Below are 11,230 nucleotides of genomic sequence, written 5' to 3'. Positions count from 1 at the left end.
CCCGGGGGGAAGGGCTGTGGTGCCCACAGCGCGCCAACCAGAGCCCAGGCACTTCTGCACTGCGCCACCCCAGCCGCACAGGCAGTCCTTGCCCTGAGCCTGGAGGTTCCGCTTCCTGCATCTCAGCTTCCCGTGCCCCACTGCAGCCACCTGCCCCCTCCTGTCACCACCAGCTTCCTCCTGGCTCTCTGCAGTGGCCCCTAACTGGGACCCTTCTCTGGTCCCCCTCACTCCTCCACTTCCAAATCCATGCTCCAAGCTGCTCTCTGACTAAGAGCCCCAAACACACTCCTGACCTCGTAAGTTGCTGTGTCTCCCTGTGCCCTGCACGACAAGCTCCAGACTCCTTAGTGAGACGCCCGGTGCTCCACCCTTGGCCTTGACACCTGCTCCTGCGGCGTCTGCAGCCACAGTGTGATGCGCCCCGACCCCAGCCCACACCTGCACACACGGCTGCCATAACCAGTGTCATCCCTTCTCTATTTTTTTAAATATTTATTTATGTATTTATTTGAAAGTCAGAGTTACACAGAAAGAGGAGAGGCAGAGAGAGAGGGAGAGAGAGAGAGAGAGAGAGAGAGGTTTTGCATTTGCTGGTTCACTCCCCAACTGGATGCAATGGCCAGAGCTGCGCCGAACCAAAGCCAGGAGCCAGGAGCTTCTTCGGGGTCTCCCACACAGATTCAGGGGCCCAAGGACTCGGGCCATCTTCCACTGCTTTCCCAGGCCATAGCAGAGAGCTGGATAGGAAGAGGAGCAGCCAGGACTGGAACCAGCACCCATATTGGATGCCAGCACGGCAGGTGGCAGCTTTACCAGTTATGCCACAGCACTGGTACCATCCCATCTCTGTTTTTGATTTTGCATTTTTGACACATGCTGTATGTTGAACTGGGAGGGACATGTGAACCCTTCTGTGCTGTGTGCTGGAGAGCGGAGCTGTCGGAGGAAATGCATGTGAGTTACAAGCTAAACTAGCCACTGTGTCATGAGCCATCACGTTTACTTGACCACTGACAAGCAATGGCTCGTCAGACTTAGGTCCTTAGCAGACATTCTCTCGAAAAGTGAGTCTGTTAACTAAAGGAAGAGTATTCATTGTCAAGGAGAAAATCTGAGATTTGGAGTGAAAATTAGAATCGTGGAAAACTTCTACTCATCACCGTGTGCGTGATGGGAACACCCCAGACTCCTGCTGATGGTGGTAATAGTGGAGGCAGCTCCCGCATGTTGCATGATGCCACAGATCCACACGTGAAAGACCTGCGTAGCTCAATAACCCAGCATCTCTCACACGACAGTGTGAAACCACACATGGTGCAGATCTCCTCAAAGAACAAGACAGACCCCTCTGGCTTTACAGCCGTGTCTTAGTCTGCGTTTGAGTTGCTCTAACAAAATTCCTGAGACTGGGCCCCTTATACTTTGTTTCAAGAGATTTCCTTGGCTCCTGATCCTAGTAACAGCATGGCAGCAGCCTTCTGGTGGGACCCCTGGCTGTGTCGCCATCCTGCAGGGAAGTGGAAAGGAATCAGCCACGTGCCAGTGGGGTGGCCTTGATGCATAACAGCCCACAGTGCCAGGATGGCACGGCCAGGGGCACCTTCCACGGGGCCCCACCTCTGAGGGACTCTGCCCCTCAACGTCGCCATGCTGGGCACCAGGCTTCCAACACGTGGACCTGTGAGTGACAAACACATCCAAACCACAGCAGGGACCTAATCCCTCTGAAATCCGGCATCTTCCCTCGAACGGGGCTCACGTCCTACTTTACAAAATGACACAGCAGACACACGGCAGCTCTGCTAGGAGGCTGCAGCGTGGGGGTGAACTGGGATGCCCACAGCTCTGCCTGCCTGTCTAGAGGGGTGCACAGAGCACAGCTCACCACAGCCTCAGCCCGCTGTGCTTGGCCAGACTTCACGGCTGGAACCCAGTGCAGGGGGAGGGCCCAGCACAGGGCTCATCTGAGTGTCCCCATTCACAGCGGAGTGCACAGCCGGCACCACTTCCGGGGGACATCTGCTGTTAGCTCTGTGTGTGTGTGCATGTGTGAGTGTGTGCGTGTGTGAGTGTCTGCATGTGTGTGTGAGTGTGTGCATGTGTGTGCGTGTGTGCGTATGCGTGCATGTGTGTGCGTGTGCATGTGTGCGTGTGTGTACGTGTGTGCATGTGTGTGCATGTGCGCGTGTGTGCTTGTGTGCATGTGTGTGCATGTGTGCGTGTGTGTGCATGTGTGTGCGTGTGTGTGTGCGTGTGTGTGCTGAGAGGGACTCAGGGGCCATGTCTGTGCCTCGGTGCAGAGAGCAGAGCTGCATGTATGGTGCACTCTTGCAGTGCTCCGCACCTGCTCTGTCCCCTGTGGTGACATTCCGCACACGTGGGACGGGCGCGATGGTCGGTGGAAGTACACGAGTCAGAGACACCACCTGCACCCATGGTCACTTGGCTCCTGCCAGCGCACCCACCAGCTTCACCGACGACTGTCCTTGGCGACAGCACGCACATGCTTGGTTGCCCACTGCACTCACGCTCTGCAAAGCTCAGCGAGTCTGTGCGGTACCGGATCCGTTAATCAGCGTCGTGTGCCCGTTCCACAGGATGAACCTGAACCAAAACAGCACCCAATAAATATATACAATTAGCGATTTGACAACAGCAGTGCCGCCCAAAGAAAGAACCATGCCTGCCCCGGGCCAGGGTTGCGCCCATTTCACAGGTGAAGAAGCCGAGGGCTCGGGCATGTGGCCGAGACGAGCTGGAGGCGAGCAGTGCAGTAGGAGAGACTCCTACTCCCGCTTCTGCCCCCAGCTTCGCCCCGCCCCCTCCGGGAGCCAGCGGGCAGCAGTTGATCCACCGGAGTTAGGCAATCCACTCGTCTCTCCTAGAGCTCAGAGCTGCCACACCCATGCTGCCCCGGGGAAACCCTGGCGTCCTCACAGAGGGAGGCACCTGTGAGCCACAGGGAAGGGCGGGCGTGGGGCTCTGACCCCCGCAGTGTGGGACTTCAGTCACGCGACAGTGTCCTCGGGGTCCCATGGCGACCACAGGAGGCGCTCCAAGGCTAGCGGTGGCCGTGGCATGCAGTAGGCGTCTAATAAGTGATGCTGTCACCAGCAGCAGCAGCAGCACAGTGCACTGCCACTGCCGCACTGAGTACTGGGTGTGTTCGTGGCGAGGTGACTCTCAAAGCGCCTGCCCCCATCGCAGCTACGTCACACGCCTACCTCTCTGTCCTCAGAGGAGTGAGAAGGGCTGGGAGGGGGCTTGTGGCCACCTGGAGACTGCTGGACGCTGGACATCAGCTCAGCCCCTGGCCCCTGGGGCCCCGCTGTCCCGCCTCAGGGGGCTTCCTTCTTGGCCCTGCCTATGTGGAAAGGGACTTTGACCTCTGAACTCAAGCCCCAGCGTGGCGGCCATGGAGCCAGAGACTCAAGGGTAGACCAGGAAGGACCCAAGGCAGAGCCTCCCAGGCCCCCAGCTCAGCACAGAAGGGAGAGGAGACCTGGGCAGGGCGCCTCCACCTGCCCTGTGCAAACGCCCTTCTGCTCGGGTCCATGAGTGGCCGCCCAAGGGGTCAGGGCCTCCCGGGGAGGCTCTGCCTAGCCGGGCCCCTTCTCTGCCTTCCTCCTCCCACGGGACAGAATCAGCCATGCCTGAGCCTTCCCAGCTGGGACCCTCCCCACTACTGCCCAGGTGTCCCGTGGAAAGCAGGGCTCCGAGGCAGAGCGCTCGGCCAGGAGCCACCTGCAGGCTGCGGTAGGCTCCCACGCACCCCGGTCATGAGCACAGCCTGCCGCTCGTCACCTGACATCCTCTGGGCCTTGCTCTCAGAGAGGGAAGCATTCGGTACAACCCAGCGCTGGCCAGACGCTCGCACGCTCGCTCGGCCCCTGGGCCGCCCCCTGAAGGAAGCAGCTGAGCCAGGAGTGTCAGGGATGATGGGTCTGGGGGCGGGGCCTGTGCCTTCCCTCAGCTGCCACCTCGGCCACAGAATCGGAACTAGAGCCCCAGCTGCAAGGTCTGAGCGAGTTCTTCCACTTCTGCTACTTCCCCACTTTTCCCCCTTTTGTCACCACCCATCTGCCCTACGTGACTGCTAATTAACCCTCACAGCGGCAAGGTGGCCCGAGGGGTCGGCCAAGACCGCAGCAGGCAGGGCAGGAGGCCAGGGTGGGCCTGCTGAGCTGAGAACACACTTTTCCCTCCAACCGTGGCCCACAGTCCCGGGAGGGATTCGCCTGCCTCTGGCCCTGCCCCCCGAGGCAGAGAGCCACACACTCTGCCCAGCCCACAGACCTCTGCCCAGCTCTGGGGCCTCGGCTGGCCAGGACACACAGGCCAGGCGGCTCAGGGGGTGGGGGGCAGAGAGAGCGCAAGCTAAAGCCGGTGGCTGCCTCTGAGTAAGAAGACAAACACCCCGGCTCAGGGCCAGGCCCAGCCAGGGCTCCACAGGAGGCCCAGACCCTGGCCCTGCCCCTTTCCACTGAGCCCCCTCCCACCCAGGCTGGGCTCCTCCCACTCTCGGTCGCTGCCCCCTGGAGGTGGCTCTGAGACCCTCCCATGTGTGGGTGGGCCAGAATCCCTGTGTTTCCTGGTTTGGGGGTGAGGGGCTTTGGCGGGTCCCTGCCATCTGCCCGGGGTCACCCCGCCAGGGAAGGAGACATCAGTAAGGGCCTGTGGATCAGCAAGTGCGGCTCCAGTGGCCCGAGCGCTCCATCCCAGTCCTCTCTGCGCGGTGCCCCTGAGCTCCTGCGCCTCCCCCGGTGCTGCTGGGCTTCCTGCGAGGTGGCCCAGGCCTGGCTCCGGCTCAGCCACCGCTCTGTCCTCCCCTCCTGCTGGCTCGTCATCGTCATTAATGCTGGGTTTTCTGGAACAATTGCAGCCCTGGTGTCTGAAAGTCCTTCTCCCCTGTCCTCGCCAACGCCCGGGGAAGACACAACTCAGCAGGACCAGGCCGCAGACGTCGCGACACCTGCTTCCCAGGGGCGGCCGTTGGGCCGGATTTGCAGTGGAGATGGTTGCGTGTCCCAGTTGTCATCAGGCGAGATGAGCAAGACTCCGAGGCCAGGGTCTCACGGCCGCGTCACGGCCCTGGCCCGGCTGGAAGCTCCCTGGCTGTAAGGGCCGGCCTGAGAGGTGGCGGGCTCTCCAGCAGGCGCTCAGGCCCCTGCCTAGGCCCCCGACAGCCCCAAAGGCCCAGAGGAGGTTCTGCTCAGGGGCACGAGGTGGGCTGGGCCTCCCCCAAGCTGGCACTGCCCACGTGTGCCCCTCCTTCTCACCCTGAGACCCCGCCTGCCAGCACCCCTTAACCTGTGTGCCCCTCCCAGGAGTTCCCCTTCTACACCCAGCCCCAGCCCTGGAGCAGAGGACCCCATACGGGCAGAGCCTGGCCTTCTCTGGGCAGTCTTGGACGTGCTGGCCCCAGCCAAAGGGAGGAAGTGAGGGAGGCACCTGCCTGGGCGGGAGGAGCCCAGCGGGAAACTGTGGCTCCTGGAGCAAACGTCCAGCGACACCCATGCCATCAGCCAGCCCTGCCAGGTGTCAGATTCGGACAAGTGGTTAAAAATTCCACTTCTTAAAAATAGCCCAACTGGGGCCAGCACTGTGGGTAAAGCCGCCTCCTGCAGTGCCAGCATCCCATACGGGCGCTGGTTCGAGTCCCAACTGCTCCACTTCTGATCCACCTCCCTCTATTGTGTCTGGGAAAGCAGTGGAAGTTGGCCCAAGTGCTTGGGCCCCTGCACCCACGTGGGAGACCTGGAAGAAGCTCCTGGCTCCTGGCTTCTTCCCGGCACAGCTCCGGCCATTGCAGCCATTTGAAGAGTGAACCAGTGGATAGAAGACCTCTCTCTGTCTCTTTAACTTTGCCTTTCAAGTAAATCTTTAAAAAAGAAAATAGCCCAATGGTCTGCGCTCCGTTTAAGTGGTCTGTCCTCTCCTGCCCCACACCCACTGCGAGTAGATGCCATGAATGAAAGACATCACAGCCCAAGCTCCTGCCAAGCCCCCTCCCCCACCCGCCCCTCCCTCTCCTCCCTCACCCCCCTTCCCAATGCAGAGGCCTCTGATGTGGGGCCCCATCCCCCGCTGAACCCCTCAGTACCACAAACACCACCTTCATTAATCTGGGACACCTTGTCGGTGCAGAGGTTAGCCATCCTCCCTCCGTGTCTGTACTGAACACATCTGGGTTTCCTCATTAGCTATTTTTGAAAGTGGAGCAAGCTGAGCGGGGGCTGGGGCAGGGAGCCTGCTGAGCTCCACTGCTCTGCCCTGCCCAGGCCCACACCCCACCCCGCCAAGCCCAAGGTCACAGGGGTCAGAGGGACCACAGGGCTGGGGCCAGAGATGGGTCTGGACCCATCTGTCTCTGAACCATCCTGGCTGCTCCAGGCCGCCGCTGGTGTGCAGGAAGCTGCCTGCTGGGGGCACAGTGACCCGTGTCTCTTCGAGGAGCTGAGAGACCCCACCGCTTGCTCCGTCCTGAGGGCCATGGCATCTGTGTCCTGCACCTTCCCTCCCCCCGACCCCAGGCCCACGGCACTGCACCCACAGTTGCCCGGAACAGAGACGGACACAGGAACATCCAGCCAAGGCCAGACATAGCATCTGGAGTCGCCCACTCGGCCCAGCGGGCCCCGCCCAGCGGCAGGCACGAGTCCTCGACCTCATTCTAGAGAAGGAAACAGAAGCCCTGAGGTCAGGAGACCACCATGGGCCACAGCTGGGTGCCCCTTCCTTTCTGACCTATGCTTGGGGACCCCAGCCTCCGTGTCTCCCTCTCCCCCCTGAGGGACCCCAGCCTCTGTGTCTCCATCTCCTCCCAGGGGGACCCCAGCCTCCGTGTCTCCCTCTCCCCCCTGAGGGACTCCAGCCCCCCATGTCTCCCTCTCCTCCTGGGGGGACCCCAGCCCCTGTGTCTCTGTCTCCTCCCAGGGGGACCCCAGCCCCCATGTCTCCATCTCCTCCCAGGGGGACCCCAGCCTCCGTGTCTCCCTCTCCTCCCAGGGGGACCCCAGCCTCTGTGTCTCCATCTCCTCCCAGGGGGACCCCAGCCCCCATGTCTCCATCTCCTCCCAGGGGGACCCCAGCCTCCGTGTCTCCCTCTCCCCCCTGAGGGACCCCAGCCCCCCATGTCTCCCTCTCCTCCTGGGGGGACCCCAGCCCCTGTGTCTCTGTCTCCTCCCAGGGGGACCCCAGCCCCCGGAATCTCTCTCTCCTCCCAGGGGGACCCCAGCCCCCGTGTCTCCCTCTCCCCCCTGAGGGACCCCAGCCTCTGTGTCTCCATCTCCTCCCAGGGGGACCCCAGCCTCCGTGTCTCCCTCTCCCCCCTGAGGGACTCCAGCCCCCCATGTCTCCCTCTCCTCCCAGGGGGACCCCAGCCTCTGTGTCTCCATCTCCTCCCAGGGGGACCCCAGCCCCCATGTCTCCATCTCCTCCCAGGGGGACCCCAGCCTCCATGTCTCCCTCTCCTCCCTGAGGGACCCCAGCCCCCATGTCTCCCTCTCCTCCTGGGGGGACCCCAGCCCCTGAGTCTCCATCTCCTCCCAGGGGGACCCCAGCCTCCGTGTCTCCCTCTCCCCGCTGAGGGACCCCAGCCCCCCATGTCTCCCTCTCCTCCTGGGGGGACCCCAGCCCCTGAGTCTCTGTCTCCTCCCAGGGGGACCCCAGCCCCCGGAATCTCTCTCTCCTCCCAGGGGGACCCCAGCCCCCGTGTCTCTCTCTTCTCCCAGGGGGACCCCAGCCCCCCATGTCTCCCTCTCCTCCTGGGGGGACCCCAGCCCCCATGTCTCCATCTCCTCCCTGGGGAACCCCAGCCCCCGTGTCTCTGTCTCCTCCCTGGAGAGAGACCCCAGCCCCCATGGTAGCAGCCCCTTCCTTTCTAGGAAACAGGCGTGGGCCCCCGAGCTGGCACTGGCACTGGTCCGAATCCTGGATTTCCTGTTTCTCTCAGCAGAGGGACGACACAGGGACACATCCCCAGCTGCCACTCCTGGCCTCACCTGGAGGAACTGTCATGCTGCAGCGATTTCGCTAACAGGAAAAACCGGCCCGGGGAGCTCTGCACAGGTCACCAATGTCACCCGCCGGTGGGGCTGGGCAGGAACAGGACCTCCTGCTGCCGGGGCCTCTTGTCTCTCACGCCACACCCGCCCAAAGGTGGCAGCAAGGGCCGAGGAGCCATGAGATCAGCTGTATTGCCCGGCAGGTTGTGCCTGAGTGACAGCAGGGGCCTGTCCCTCCCCTCCCCTCCCCTCCGAGACACAGCCCTGAGCTGCTGGGTGCAGAATTGGGACCTGAAGCTCCCACCCAGCAGAGCTGTGCTAAGCCCTTCCCAGAATCCCTCCCACCCAGCCACAGGGGCTCTGCACCTGCCCCAAGGCTCCGTGACAGCCCGCTGCCACCAGCTGCCCCGCGCCCAGGTGTCTGCAGCAGGAACTCCAGGCTTCCCTAGGGGGCACAGGAGGCTGGCAGGGCAGTGGGTAAAAGAAGAGTCACCCCTGCGCCCCCAAAGCAGAGTGCTCCAGCTGGAGTGACCAGGAAGGGACCCTGGGTGCCCCCCCTCCCTGACACTGGGCCACCTGCCCTCAGGGGCCCACGGGAGCCGAGGAAGGCTTCCCAGAGAGGACCGCAGAGCTGGGATCGGCAGGGTGAAGAGGGGTTCGCCAAGCCTATCAGAGGGGAAAGGCACGCAGAGGGGCGGGGGGACGGGGCAGAGTCCCGCCGCAGGGCAGGGATAGCAGCAGGAGGTGGACGAGGCCCCGGGGGAGGGCAGCTGCCGAGTCTGACTCCAGGAAGCTGCACCACATCTCACCGTGACACCGCGGCACAGCAGGTGCACCGCGTTCCCCACCAGTGAGGTGGTTCGCCCAGGAGTTCTCGTGGAATCAGAAAGTTAGATCAAGCAGCCACCTGTGCCCCCAGCTTCCCACATGGGCGCTGGCTGGTTCCAGTCCCAGCTGCTCCTCTTCCGACCCAGTTCCCTGCTGATGCGCCTGGGAAAGCAACACAAAATGGCCCGAGTGCTTGGACCCCTGCACCCACGTGGGAGACCGGGACAGAGTTCAAGGCCTGGCCCAGCCCCAGCCACTACAGCCACTTGGGGAGTGAACCAACCAATGGATGGAAGAACGGAAGGTCTCTCTGTGTGTCTCTACCTCTCTCTCTGTAACTCTGCCTTAAGTTAGACCCTGTTGCACTGCAGAGATGGGGGGTGCTTTGGTCACAGTTTGTTGGCGCCTGTGCCAGGAATAGCCCCCGATGGCCCTGGGCTCCTCCCGGGACCGCAGCCTCTGATGTGGGCAGCAGCTGCACGCCGCTTCCTGCAAATGCACCAGGTGGCCGCATGGCCTCCAAACTCCAGGCCCCGCGTGAGACACCACCCCTCCCCCACGCCAACAGAGTGAATTGCTCAGCAAGAAAAAGGTTTGTGCGCACCCTGAGACGCAAAGACAGGAAGAAGGAAGCTTTGCAGCTGCCCTGGGAGCCTCCCCGGAGCCCCGGAACGTGGAGCCTTGCACAGCGCGGCCGGGCTCACACGCCGGTGACCGCCGCGCTCCCCTCCCCCGGGGTTTTCCACCTGTGAGCGAGGCAAGGCCTGGCCCAGCTCGGGACTGCTCTGCGGGCCCTCGCATCAGGCGGGGCCTTGGCCAGGCCCCGTGCAGAGTCACCGAGGACCCTGTTTCTCCGCTCCCCATGCAAAGGGCCAGGCAATTCCACACGGGCTTGATTGCAGGATGCACGCGTGCAGTGCTGGAAGAAGGCACTTGTGCTGGGACGGCTTTCTCCAGTCTAAACCTGACCGTAACTTGGCGTACGGCTCGTGTGTGCGTCTCTGCCCATTCTGCTGTCCTGAACGCCCGCAGCTCCTCCAGGCCTCGCTGCAGTATTCTGCTCCCGTCCCCCGCCAGCTAGAAGCCTCCACTAGCGCCCCCCTGCCCTCAGACTCCTAAGCAGCGTCTTCGCCAAGTCTGATGAGTTCCGGGCTAAGCACTCCCACAGCAAACAGAAAAGGAGATGCCGTTAACTCTATTATGTAGACGAAGACGTTGAGGCCGAGAGATTCGGGGCTTGGTCCAAGCTTCCTGTGCTGCACAATGTTGGAGCCACAGCCACTCTCAGCACCCCACCCCCCTGCACCACCATCCCCCAACTCGCCCGCCCCTCTCCAAATTCCCACCCATTGATGGGACAGTTCCGGTCTTACTCACTGCTCCAGGGAGCCCCTCCCGGCCACCTCCCTGGGCCCGGCACTCAGCACTGCTGGCAGCCAGGCCCAGGTCCGATGGGGGAGCTTGGTCCCCATCCACCCTTGTACTGGGTCTGCCGCCTTCAGACAGGGAACCCTGAGGACAGGCACTGGGGCCCCCGGTGCGGGTGTAGCCAGAGCTCAGAGAACGGCACTCATTCTGCACTGCAGGGTCCTCATCACAACCCACGGAAATCCACCAAAGAAAGCGAGAGCTGTCACTCTGGAGCAGCCACAGGGCCACCTGGAGCACTCGGCAGAACCCAGGCTGCCACACCCCACGCCCAAGGCCTGAGAGGCTTGCTGGTCCTGCTTGCACCCCAAGGGGGCGCTGCAGCCCACGCGGCAGCCCCCACAGTGGCCTCACTGGAGTCCAGGAAAGCCCCAACTAAGTGACCACCAACCTTCAGTGTAGCTCCTAACTTCACGGCAAACAAAACTGAACGGGGGCGGCCCTGTGGGGCAGCAGGTTAGACTGCCACTTTCAATGCCAGCATCCCGTATCAGAGCGCTGGCTCAAGTTCCCACTGCTCTGTGTCAAAGCCAGCTCCCTGCTGAAGCACCTGGGAGAGCAATGGAAAATGCCCGGAGTTCCTGGGTCCTAGCCACCCGTGTAGAGATCCGGACTGGAGTGCCTGGCTCCCGGCTTCCGCCTGGCCCAGGCCAGGCCAGTGCAGACATCTGGAGAGTGAACGAGTGGGTGAACAGCTCTGTCCCGGGCCCGGCACTGTGGCACAGTGGGTTAAAGCCCTGCCTTAGGTGCTGGCATCCCATATGGGCGCTGGTTCGAGTCTTGGTTGCTCCACTTCTGATCCAGCTCCCTGCCTAGCAAAGCAGTCAGAGATGGCCCAAGTCCTTGGGCCCCAAGTCCTGGACCAAGCCAGGCCCAGGAGAAGCTCCTGGCTCCTGGCTTCAGATCAGCGCCGTTGTGGCCATCTGGGGAATGAATCAGTGGATGGAAGGCCTCTCTCTCTCTGT

The 11,230-nt window shown here is 62.5% G+C and overlaps 1 long non-coding RNA gene across 8 annotated transcripts in view; it reads right to left on the bottom strand.

Moving 5' to 3' along the window:
• Positions 1-482: 482 nt before the first annotated feature.
• The window catches only part of LOC149128211 (uncharacterized), a 35,920-nt gene continuing 25,172 nt past the window's right edge, over positions 483-11,230 (bottom strand). For 5 of the 8 annotated variants that reach the window (XR_016230626.1, XR_016230627.1, XR_016230632.1 and 2 more), the window contains exons 2-3: positions 2,469-2,607; positions 483-740 (exon numbers count right to left, since the gene is read on the bottom strand). This is a non-coding gene — a long non-coding RNA (uncharacterized LOC149128211). Of the gene's footprint in view, positions 940-2,347; positions 2,608-3,807; positions 3,972-11,230 lie in introns of those variants that run through there. The other 3 variants (XR_016230628.1, XR_016230630.1, XR_016230629.1) reach the window with 3 other exon arrangements.

The sequence above is a fragment of the Oryctolagus cuniculus genome, chromosome 2 (assembly GCF_051225735.1).
Source record: "Oryctolagus cuniculus isolate XC-2025 breed Fujian yellow rabbit chromosome 2, ASM5122573v1, whole genome shotgun sequence".
Classification (NCBI taxonomy): Eukaryota; Metazoa; Chordata; class Mammalia; order Lagomorpha; family Leporidae; genus Oryctolagus; species Oryctolagus cuniculus.
Note: the sequence above shows the minus strand (reverse complement) of the source record. Positions and strands in the feature narration are given on the sequence as shown.